The 12,993-nt window shown below is 38.7% G+C and overlaps 1 pseudogene; it reads right to left on the bottom strand.

Moving 5' to 3' along the window:
* Positions 1 to 235: 235 nt before the first annotated feature.
* On the bottom strand, positions 236 to 6,872 carry LOC116098017 (annotated as a pseudogene).
* Between the last annotated feature and the right edge of the window lie 6,121 nt (positions 6,873 to 12,993).

Genomic DNA, 12,993 nt, shown 5'->3' with positions numbered 1-12,993 from the left:
TGTTTCTTTGTTCATTTTGTTGGTAGTGGTGGTTGATTTTTTTAAGGGTCTTTTTAAAAATTCAAAGATAAGTAGATTTGTTTATATCTATTCTAGCAACATTCTTAAAGAATATGATCTACTTCTTTGAAAATTACAGACACACACTTCAACTACAATCATCTAACTTTTGGAGGACAGTATAGGATTAGACAGAAAAAGGTAAGGTCATACTGAAAGGTTAACTATTAAATGCTCAGTCAAAACTCCATTTATGGTTCTCACTTCTTGATCGATTTCTGTTTCAAGTTAGTCTTCTACCATCTTGCCAACATCCTGACAACCCTGTTGACTCTGTCTACCTGATCAGCCATCAGATCAACCACCAGACTGGCCTAAATGGTCTAATCTGCTACCTGACCACTCTCTTCTCTGTCTGGGACTGCAGGTAGGTTTTAATCATAATATTTTTAAATTTCAGGAAGTATAGCTGGCCCTGAGAGTATCCAGTCTGAATCATGCCAGTTGGCCTGTAATCTTTCTGACTCAGTTGTAGGAACATCAAAATAAACACCCATATTTTGTTTTAGAAGGCGCAGTCTGTTTATTTGAGACACAGCATTATTCTTTAGCTTTCGGTTAAATTCTGTCAAAACACAGCTGACATCCTGTACTTCTTGTGGGCTTTCTAGAGTCATGGTCACAAACCCTTTATCAGAGGCAATCAACTATAGTGGTTTGAAGCTCAATGGAGCAGAAATGTGAGCTAATGCTACAACCCATGCATCCATTGGTCCTTTCTCTTCTGTATTTGAGTTGATGACTAGAAAAACATTCAACAGCAGATTAAGAAACAGAAGCCAGAGAGCTGGAGGTACACATGCCTTTAGATTTAACAAGATCCATTGTAGAAGGAGGACCTTCACGTTTAAAAGTATTTTCTGTTTTCTGTTCCACATAGCTCAGTTGATTTCTTTTTCTTGGTTTATAAAAGCATACACAAATTCCTGTGATGAATATAGTACGGATATAGTAGATAGAGAGATTGATATAGTAGCTGGAGCCTTTCAAGGTCATTTTTTGTGACTGAACAATGTCCCCATGCAAACAGTGAGCATACTGCTTTATGTGTGGAATCATGGCCATTTCTGTAACACCTTTTTTTTTTTTTTTTTTTGGTGTCACAGAATTTAATTGCCCTGTAGATTTGAAAGAACATCTCCAATAATTGCTCATCTCTGAGACCAATAGCCTGAATAGCCAAATGTTCCATAGGTGATTGCAGCTTCTTGAATTGTTTTTCCAGCAAGGTCAACTTGTTTCTATCTGGATTTCATGGTTTGTTTGTTTGTTTTTGCAACTTTGTATATCTATTGTGGGCAACAATAGATATACAAAGAAATAGAAATAGAAATAGAAAACAATAAGGTCTGCAGATTGTCTTCTGAATCAGTTTTGTAGGATTCATGAATATCATCTTCAACTTGTTCAGCAAAGCCTAACTCTAAAATTTGGTCCAATTCATCAAGCATAACATGGCACAGCTTTGAAAGACCTAAACAGCTGCTTCGCTGATGGTCTTTGATACATTTTGAGGTCCCAACCAGGATGTCAACATCTTTGTGAATATGATTAATTTGGCTTTGGTATGATGGTCCACTATAAAACCATACCACTCCAAGTTTTCTAGTTACATCTTTGAAATCTTGGCTACTTGGTTCCCCAGTTCCCTTATTGGAGCCAAAACAAGTACCTTGGTAGGCAGCTTTTTAAGTCACTTCTTGGGGTTTTTGGAGCCTCTAATTCACAAGGTATAACAAAGAGAATGTCTTTCCAGTTCCTCTCTGGGCTTGAACAATTAAATCATTTTCTTCATATACAAAACCAAAGGTTTTAACATGAATAGGAAAGAGATATGCTACCCTACAGCCTTTCAGAAGGTTTGTAGTCTCCCCAGCAACAACAAGGCTGGAGAAGGCTCCTTCTTTTTGTTCACAGGCTAGAGTCTCCCCCACTCACTAATGTTATCTAAGAATAACATTTGGTTTAACTTTTGATATACTCAACAGCATCTCCACTTGGTAGGTCTTTCCTTCTTAGGAGATGGGGAGAATACATCTGAAAGTCTATTGAGTCCTTCTTCAGTGTCTCCATTTAGCTTCTCTTTTGTTTTAGCTTCAGTTAGGCTTTGGAACATCCAGGTTATCTGTGACACCATTTTCTCTTGTTTCTGTTCTCTCATCTGATTCATAATGGTACCTTGATCTTCTTCTTTCACACTGTGCATTTTCTTAGCATCTTAAGATCCGCTATTGTTTTGTTTTTCTTCTTTGTTTGCTTGCTTGCTTCTTTTGTTTCTTATTTCTAGACTGAGGTTGAGGTACAGCCTTTAGAAATCCCTCCACAGAGTCCAGGAGGGCATGGAGCATTTTTCATACTTAATGAGCTTAAGCTCCTGATACTCAGCAAAGAGACTGGCACAAAACAATTAGGCTCAATTAATTCAAGTTCAGAGGCTTAGTCTATTATCATTATGCAAGGTAACATGCAGAGCAAGGCAGCATGCAGACAGATTATAGAAGTACCTGATGGTTGTACATGCTGATCATCAGACAGAAGGAAAGGAGATAGATAGAGAGGGTGGAGCTCATAAGGAAGGGGACAGGGAGGGGAAAAGTGGAACATGATCAGGTATTGGGGTGGGAACAGGAGAGAAGCCTTGAGGGCGTGCAGAATGAATGGAAATATGCAACCTTGGGGGAGAGTGGGAGGTAGGGGGACCCTCTATAATATACCAGAGACAAGGGAGGTGAGATACTCTCAGGACTCAAAGAAGGGACATGAGATAAAATGCCCAACAATGGGGAGAGGGAACTTTAGAGTCAACCTCCAGTAGAAAGACAGGGCATCAAGTGGAGGGATGGGGTTGCCATCCCACAGTCAAAAACTCTGAACCAAAATTGTTTCTGTCTAAAAGAACTTCATGGACAAAAATGGAGAAGAGACTGAGGGAAGGAGGTCCAGTAATGGGCCCAACTTGGGATCTATCTCAAGGGAAGGCTCCAAGGCCTGACACTATCCCTGATGCTATGGTGTGCTTACAGACAGGATTCTAGCATGCTTATCCTCTGAGAGCCACAACAAGCAGCTGACTGAGACAGAGACAGATACCTACACCCAACCAATGTACTGAAGTTGGGCTTCCCTATGGTTGAATTAGGGAAAGACTGGAAGAAGCTGAAGAAGAGGGCTACCCCATAGGAAGACCAGCAGTTTCAACTAGTCAAGACCCCTGAAATTTCTCAGACACTGAGCCACCAACCAGGCAGCATACATGAGCTGATCTGAGCCCCCCAATACATATACAGCAGAGGACTGCCAGATCCGGTCTCAGTGAAAGAAGACATGCCTAACCCTTGAGAGACTTGAGGCCCCAGGGAGTGGGGAGGTCTTCCGGGGGTGGTGGTGTTGGGGTAGAGGAGTAGGGATATCTTTTTGAAGATATGAGGGAGGAGGAATGGGATGAGGAACTGTGGGAGGGTGGACCCGGAGGGGGGTAATGACTGCACTTAAAAACAAATAAAAGTAATAAAAAATAATAAAATAAAATTAATAATAATGATAAATTAAGACTGGTTTATATTGCAGGTATTAAAGACCTGCATGGTCTTTAATACAAGACAACATGGTTTCTCAACCAAAGATAAAAACTTAACAAATATTTGCAATTGTAGAGTGAATTTGTTGGCATAAATGTGATAGTTGAAGCAGCAAGAGTAAGTACGTAAATATAAGAGGTATGTAGAAAAGGGAGAAAGGATAGGATATGAAAGTGAGGCTTAGCTGGCTCTTGGGGTATTGACCAAATGAGGAGAGGAGCTAGGAGAACATGCTGCTGGGAAAATAGTATAGTATGCTGAGAAGGAAGACCTCAAGGGAGCATACCAACCACGTTATTCTAATAAATTCTTCACAATGGCTTGGTAGAATGTGCTGTGTGTTTCCTGTAATAGCTGACTAGAATGAACAATGAATACGGTATCTATAACTTATTACTCTAAATATTTCAAGGTGAAAATGTGACCTAAGTTAAGCCCTTTAAAGTATGCATATCCAAGTTATATGAGTGAGGAAAGAGGAAACTTTGGGATGAGATTAAAATCTCAAGCTGTGGGACACACAAACTTGTATGTGAGGTGTGTGCTTGCATGGAATTGGTAAAGTTTCCAAGAAGATTAAGGGTGGGCCCAATCAGCTCACATTCAGCCCTGAATTATTCAGCCCTCTATTTGATTCCAGGTACTAGATTCTTTTTGTGCTGTTATGTTTTACATATATGCAAGGTAATTTATCTCCTAATCTTGGGGTTAGACTGATGACTTGGTGATTAGGTGCCTTTGCTGCTCTTCTGTAGAAGGAGAGTTCAGAGGTTAGCACCCACATCGGGCATCCCATAAACCCCTTGAACCTCTATCATCAGGGAATCTAATACCTTCTTCTGACCTCTGGGCATGTGCATATATATATGTATAGATGTATATACATACATACAGATACACAGACATACATTTTACAAAAACTTTAAATGTTCTTAATCTCATATGTTGGGTCCCTCCCTTCTGCCTCAGCTGCAAGACACTGGAGCTTTCAACCCGGAGACTCAACTCATGCCTGCTGTGCCTACTCTGAGTTCCACCTTGGAGGATTCCAGAGGAAACTACACCTGCTGGTTGGCATGTCTACAGCCTGAGGACATCTGTTGTTGACCTCCTCCCCCACTGTGGACTGTGCCTCCAGCCACTCCCTGGAGTCGAGACATGCCTGGGATGCCCTGAGTCTCCACCTTCAGCCCAGCAGTCAACTTCCCTTTGACTTCCTCCTTGACTTTGTTTGAACTCTTCCTGACTCCTCCCGAATTCCTTATGTTATTCAAATGTCATTGTAACCTAGAGATTCAGTTTTGCTCTCTTGTATATAAATGCTGAACCCCCAAAGGCAAGCCTTGATTGGAAACCCTCAACTTGGCTTCATGTCCTTTTGTTCTCGTACTCTGTGTTTCAGGTCTCCTTTCTCCCTTCGGTCAGACAGAACCCGGTTCATGAAACTGCAGGACAGTTTCACTCATATATCAGAAATATCTCGTAGCTGTGAAACACTCTCCATATATACCTAGGAAGATTAAACAGGAACAAATGTAGACTCTTTCTAGGCCTTCTTCATTTGATCTTGTTGCTGTAATATTGACATTAGCATGGCTAATCCATATATTTTCTTCTAGGAATGAAGAAACTTATGGACAACACATCGTTTAAGAAAATCAAATTGCCCAAAGGTAATTATTGTGTGAAAGAACAATCAAACAGAAAAAAAAAAATCAAAACAATTTATACAAGGTACACTGAAAAAAAAAAGCCACAGTCAATAGAAAAACATGGAAATTATTTTGAGACTCCCCCAACTTAACATTTTTTAAATGTCAAATTCAAGTAGCAACTCTTAAATATGTCATTTCAATAAAGCTTTCTTCAAAAAAAAGAAAAACAATAACAACAAAACCCACTGATTAGAGGGTTGAGGGTACTGCTCTGCGGCCAGGTGTGAGGCTTGTCTAACACAGTCAGAGTTGAGTTCCAACCCCTGTAGCATGAAAACAAAGAAGCCGTAACAGCTTTGCTCAAGGAAAAAAGTATCTCACTAAGAATTAGAAAGCTTGGGTGTGAGATCTCCTTTTGGCTTTAAAGAGGTGTTAACCACAGATAAAGTTTGGACTCCTTGGGGTCTTATTTCTATGCTTCTACTATATTATTTCCTCATGCATTAATATACAGAAAATATTATTCCAGCTTCCAAATAAATAAATCCTATATAATTCACAAACAGGTACTAAGTGGCCAGAGTATGATAAGCAGTGTATAAAGTGGTACTGATGTGATCTTGTAAAATGAAAGGATGTGGTCCCAACTGTATTGACTTAAAAAGAGTAAAATGTCAGTACCAATTGGAATTGAGTAAATTTTGTAATTAGTATTAATAGACTACTAAATGAGGGACTGGGGTGTTTTTTTCTCCTTCTTGAGGAGGTGCTGATAATGTGACCAAATAGATAGTTTTTACAAAGTAGTAATTCAAGCTACAAATTTGTGTTAATGAGAAGCCTTGGACTTTTAAATTTTTTCCAAAATTATTTGAAGCTCTCTTTGAGAAGATAAAAAGAAAATACTAACTGTAATATACCTAAAAATTCTGACACCTGGCATAAATGAATATTCATTGCTTTGAAAAGATATTGACCTAATAACTGCCATAGCCATTAACTCACTAAAGCAATGCTTAGCACCAACATCAAAGCAGAGTCTTCTTTTACTGTTCAATATTTCATCAAGTATCCCAATTCTGCATCATGGACTTGTAGAGAAAAGTGAGGTCTTCACGTGGCTTTCATATTCCCTGCTTCATGAGTTTGTGGTATAGCTAGCAGGAAAAACCCCCACTTTATGTAAAGAATCCTTGTATAGTATAGATAATAGCTTTTTGACATAATTTTGGTTTTATTTAAAACTAGGTCACATTTGCATTCACTTTCAACAATTTGAAAAACCTTGACAGTAATGGATTCCTTTTATAAATGCTGTGATAAAATACCTGCTGAGAAGTAACTTAAGAGAAAGGCCTTATTTTGGCTCAGTTTGAGTGTACACAGTCCTCTGTGGTGGTGAAAGCATGTTGGCCAAGCCATGAAGGGTTGGTTACCCCTTTCGTCAGTATTAGAAAGCATAGAGAGATGAATGCTGGTACTAGTGAGAATTCTTCTTCTTCTTCTTCTTCTTCTTCTTCTTCTTCTTCTTCTTCTTCTTCTTCTTCTTCTTCTTCTTCTTCTTCTTCTTCTTCTTCTTCCTTTCTTCCTCCTCCTCTTCCTTCTCTCTGTTTCTTTCTTTGTTCCTTCTTTTCTTTCCCTCCATTTCCTCTCTCTCTCTCTCTCTCTCTCTCTCTCTCTCTCTCTCTCTCTCTCTCTCTCTCTCTCTCTCTCTCTCTCTCTCTCTCTCTCTCTCTCTGTCTTTCCATGATTCCAGTCATGGGAATGGTACCACCCACATCCAAGTTATATACTCTCCTAACATCCAGTTAGACCTCTCTGGAAATGTACTTAGAAACATACTCAGAGGTATGTCTTCTGGGTGATTCTAAATCCACACAAACTACAATGAAGATTAACCATCACAAAGAGTAACTGTGATACACATGAGCAGGCATCACCAGTGTGTGCACATGTACCCCTTTACTTCTTAAAAGAATGGGAAATGTACAGGACCAATCTCCTGTGTAGTTGTCATAGAGATAGATGGGTTGATTTCCTTAGATGGATGCACAGATAGAGGAAAGGTGCTGTATGGAAACAATATGGGTGACGCTCTGGTGAGGAGGAGCAGAAGAATATGATAGGTTAGAAAGAAGGAAAGATAGAGTTCTTTGTACTAAGAATGTTTCAAAAATCTAGACATTTCAAAGTGTTAAAGGAAAGAGGATTCTTATCAGTCTAGCCACAAATCACACAATGAATAGGGTATGTATATGTGTTCAGCTTCACAGGCCACAGTGACAGCAGTTCTGTGCATATTCCCTGACAATAAACAAAAGTGTATTTCAAAGATCTGGCAAAAAATATGCACTCTCTATTTTACAGTAATTATTACTAAAATTTCTTAGCTTTTTGTATGGCAAAGAACACTATCATTCAGAAAAATTGGCAAGAGACAGAATGAAAAATGTTTATAAGTACGCATCAGATAGAGGGCTAATATCTAAAAATGTATATTAATAACTAAAAAAAACCCTGGCCATTAAGAAATAAAATAACCCACTTAAAAATGAAATACAGAACTAACTAGAGAGTTCTCGAAAGATGAAACACAAATGCCTGAGAACCTTTTAATAATGTTTGACATACTCAGTCACCTCAGAAATATAAAGCTTACATCCATTAGAATGTCTAAGATCAATAAAACTAGTGACAATGTATGCTGACAAGGATGGGTGGTAGGACAAACACTCATCTATTGCTGTGGGAGTGCAAACCTGTACAGTTACTAAGGAAATCAGTGTGATAGTTCCTCAGGGAGATAAGAATTTATCTACCTCAAGACTCAGCCATAACACTCCAGCATATAACCAAAGGGCTATACCACTCCAGCATATAAGCAAAGGACTCTCTTTCCTACTATAGAATCACTTGATTAACCATGCCCATTGCTGCTCTATTCATAATAGATAGAAATTGGAAACAGTCTAGATGTTTATCAAGAGATGAATGCATAATGAAAATGTAGTACTTGTGCACAATGGAGTATTAACCAGCTGTTAAAAAATGAAATAAAAAAGCTTGCAAATAAGTTGACAGAACTAGGAGAAGAATCATTCTGAATGAAGTATCCTAGACCCCAAAAGACAAATATGATGCATTTGCTTAAATGTGGATGTAGCTTTTATGCTTTTGAAAGGAATGCATAAATCCATAAAACTACAGGTTAGGTGTAGAATAAAGAACGATGTAGAAAAAGGAAACTTCTAATTTGGGGATATAGGATACATAGTTACGGAGAGACAGAAGGACAAACCTGGAATGAGAGGATTAAACAGAAAGGGAGAGAAAAGAGGAAGCAAGGGAGGAATACAAGGAGGAACAGCTCACACTAAAGGTTAATTTGAGAAGTCATTTGGAAACCTACTACAATAGAAGCTCCCTAACATATCTACCTATACAAAAGAAATCTACATAGCATTACCAAAGAACGGGTTAGACAAAGCCCCAACTAGACTCTATCTCACCATCAAGTGAAACCTTCAGTGCCAGGAATGGGTTCCATCTAATTGAGTTGTTGACCAGTGTGGGTTCTGTGAAAATATACAAGCAACCAGAGCCATTAGTAAGACTATTGTTGCTCTCCATAGACTGATGGTAAGGCCCTTTTGCTGAAGACAATACCTACATATCCCAATCAACAGGGAGAAATTGAGCCAGTATGTAACTAGAGCTTTTCACCCCTGCTGACTAGTGTTCATGGTTCTCTGCACACTGCCAGAGGAGAGATCTAAGCATCAGCACAGTTACAAAGCCTCTAATATATAATGGTAATGGGTCTACTCATGAGATGCAGACCAATGCAATAGTGACACAAAAGTTGTGGTAACAACCAAGCACTATCTGACTGGATTGAAGGGCCACTTTATGAGATAGAACCCATGCCTGACACAGTTTAGGTGGCTAATAACCTGAGACATGATAGGTTATAGATATAGGGGAAAACTAAATATTAATGTTTTGCTGAAGGAACTCAGCAATGACTCCTAACCATGTTCTGCTATACTCATAATGTCTATCCCAGCTTATGTGGAAGAAGGAAGTTTCATGGTCTCTGCCCCAGACAAAGAACCATAGGCAACCAAGAACTATGAAGAGGAGAATTAATCTTCCCTAGGGATGAGTCCCTTAATTAGATATCCATACCAATTGCTCAGCCCTGAAACTATATACATATAGTGAATGCATTGGAGGTGGGCACCCTACAATCAGTTTTTCCCTGTATTTTGGCTATTTATGGTTTTCTGTGGTCTCTATCTTCTGCAAAGAGAAGACTCTTTGATGAGGGGTGTTAGTTATTTTTACCAGGCAAAGCAGGCTCATAATTTGAAATTAAAAAAAAAAAACACTAAACACATGAACATTATTGCAAAGAATCATGAGCAAATTCCCAATATAATTCCTGTGACGGTTAATATTGATGACAACCTAACAAGATCTAGAATCACCCAGGCGAGAAATATCTGGAGTTTCCTTTCAGGAATTACCTAGACTAGGTTTTCCTCTGGCATGCCTGTAAGGATTTTACTGATTAGAAATGAGAAGACCCGTTCTAAATGTGACAAGCACCTTCCTGCAGCTTCAGCAGCCAAGGTATGAGAAGGTCTGAGTGGAAAGTTTTTGCTTTTGCCTGTTTGTCATCCTTTCTGCTGATGAGTTCGTCTATGCTGCTTCTGCTGTGCATTTCTTACATGACAGCCAGACACCGTGGGCAGAACTGTAACTATATTTTGTGGAAGGAGTTCTCTTCTTTATTGTATTGTTGAGTTTTCTTATACTTTGAGCAGATGCTCACAAAATATTTCTTGATTAATTTTTGCAATTAAAAAAATAAGTGGGCCGGCAGGTGTGGCACACACCTTTAATCCCAGTGCTTGGGAGGCAGAGGCAGGCGGGTTTCTGAATTCAAGGCCAGCCTGGTCTACAGAGTGAGTTCCAGGACAGCCAGGGCTATACAGAGAAACCCTGTCTCTAATAAATAAATAAATAAATAAATAAATAAATAAATAAATAAATATAAAAAATAGCTGGGAAAATGTATTGATTACAGGTGGTATGGTACCTCTAAACACTAGGAGGAAACATACATAAAAGCCATCTCAGGTTTTCAGGTCAAACATGGTCTCAGGGTCCCATGCCAGGCTTTTAGCATCTGAATATTTGTAGGTTGTTTCTGTGATTGTCGTTATGTCATCCAGTTTAAAAATAAAAAACAGATACCTAGGAATAACAGAAAGATAGTTTAAGTGTAGAAAAGCTAGAATGATCTCAATGATTGACAGTTATAATAAAAAGAGATGAATTTCTATCAGACTAATCCACTGATGACATTGCATTGCGAGTCAACTGTGGATATAGAATCTATTATTTTTGTGTCAAGCTACAGAGTATTAGATCTTGATTTTAAGATTTTGAAACTAAAACTCCTTAATGGCATTAACATTTAACCTTGTCATTCACAATGGCAGATTTTGCAGATTAGTTTCATTGCTATTGCTGGCTTACAGGACTAGACACTGAGTAGTAAAATTCTTAACTGCATTCATCATAATCATGCTGAGTATGTAGATAGATGATAGATAGATAGATAGATAGATAGATAGATAGATAGATAGATAGATAGTGTATAGTTTTGAATATTCCTGCATTACATATCAGAAGGGTAAATGTTATGACTTCATATATTTTTTAGAGTGTTGGAAGAGGTGGCAGTTTGAGCAGGTCTGCTAAAATGTAAAATGCACTAAAGAAATTATCTGTTCTCATGTTATAATAGAACACTAGAGACTTGATAGATGTCTATGAAGCTAAGGATATTTGACCAACATGTAAATGTGTTAAAGGGCTTACTTTATCTGAAATTTTTATAATTAACATTAGTAGAGTTGGAGACTCAAGGCCTAGCATGTACATCACAGATGATGCAGTGTTGCAGAAATAGTGTAACATCAGATAAACCTGGGGCATAACCTTTGCTCCTGCATTCAATTATCTGTGAACTACTGGGCATGTGAGCTAGTTAACCCTTCTTGAACTCATTTTCTCATTTTAAAAATAGGGTTTATGTTCCTGAGCTTACAGCGATGCTTGCTGTCTAGCAGAGTGACTGCTATACAGGAAGCATATAATGCTTCGTACTTTCATTTTTTTTTAATGAAAGGTAAATATTTATTCCCATGTCAGTTTCTCTGAAGTATTTGCTTTAAAAGCTCACATGATAGAGCTCTCCTGTTTCATTCCTCATTTTGAGTGATGTGAGGTGACACCATCACACGGGACCTTGTATATCCATATCCTTGGTGAATTAATGAAGCAACATTTACTTCTACCATCAAAATATGGCTATGAATTCCATAGACACACACTATGGCACTTATCAAGACCAATTGTTCCCAACTGTAAAAGAATTACAAGGTAATAATTAATGCTAATTTCTGGTGATTAGAAAGACTATGAATAATAGCCTTTTTTCAGGATTTGAAATGTTCCCTTTTGCTGGTCCATTTGTGGACTCTGGAGGGACATTTTGGGGAACACACAAGAGCACAGACAGAGGGAAACTGGAAGCTTGATGTTAAAGTATAACTACCAAAACAAACCCCTCACTTCAGTCTTTGCTGAGGAGGAATTAGGTCTTCCTCATAGTCTCCTCTAAGAAAATTTTTCTCCAGATCCATTTGTAAGGCTGCACATGTCACAGTAGCACTGTAGAGAGATGAGGGGCCTTTCCCTATAGGGTCCACATCATTGATATGCAGACTGTTTTCATTGGTGCTCCTCTGATGCTGTATCCTCTCTTAACACATTGCCTACTGAACATTACCTTTAATGTCTTCAAATTTCTGAATGATCTTTATGAATATTTAAAGGACAATAGAGTTGTTATGCAGACTGCTTCAGTATTACTAATTGCTGTTGATTATGTATCCCTGTGTGTGTCTCGGTGTAGTGCCATTGTGTCTGATGGCCACTGGGAACAGTGAACATCCTTCTCCTTCTTATTCTCTACTACAGTCTGTTATTATCCTTTCTCAGTGCCTCCCTTGTAAAACAGTATTCCTGCAAGATTACAGATTCTCTTGCTCAACTTTGCTAAGTTATCTGATGAGACAACGGGTCTCACCTCAGACACGAAACTCTGGAAGGGAGGTAATATGAGAGGAAATGTAAATACATGCTACAGTCATTTCTACGTAAAAAGGGTTGCAGCCACCTCTTTCTACAGGCAGACTCAACCACCTGCACCATCCTTGTGTGTGTCAATAAACAAGGAGCCATTTGTCAGAGGGCAAGCGCCTCTCTTTTTCTACCTCTTATTTCTTTAAGCTGCCTCAGAAATCCAACATTCAGCATTCTTCAATGTAGTATGGCAGGGTTAGGGACTTTAGCTTCCTTTTAGTCTGACTCTGGACAACAGAGCACATTTTGTACTGAGTTCTACTCAGAACACTAACATCTGAGCAAACCCTGTGTTTCAGTCACATTTACTAGGCGGCATTCTCATGATACTTTCTTATTTTGGCCCAGATTTCTTGCTGCATTTAGGTGATGAACCAGCTTGCCTCCATTTTGGGTTTAAAAGCCATCTTATGGAGGATCCAGCTATACCACTCCTGGGCATATACCCAAAAGATACTGCAACATGTAATAAGGACACA

Source organism: Mastomys coucha, unplaced genomic scaffold (assembly GCF_008632895.1).
Source record: "Mastomys coucha isolate ucsf_1 unplaced genomic scaffold, UCSF_Mcou_1 pScaffold20, whole genome shotgun sequence".
Lineage (NCBI taxonomy): Eukaryota > Metazoa > Chordata > Mammalia > Rodentia > Muridae > Mastomys > Mastomys coucha.
This window is presented reverse-complemented; position numbering and strand designations above follow the sequence as displayed.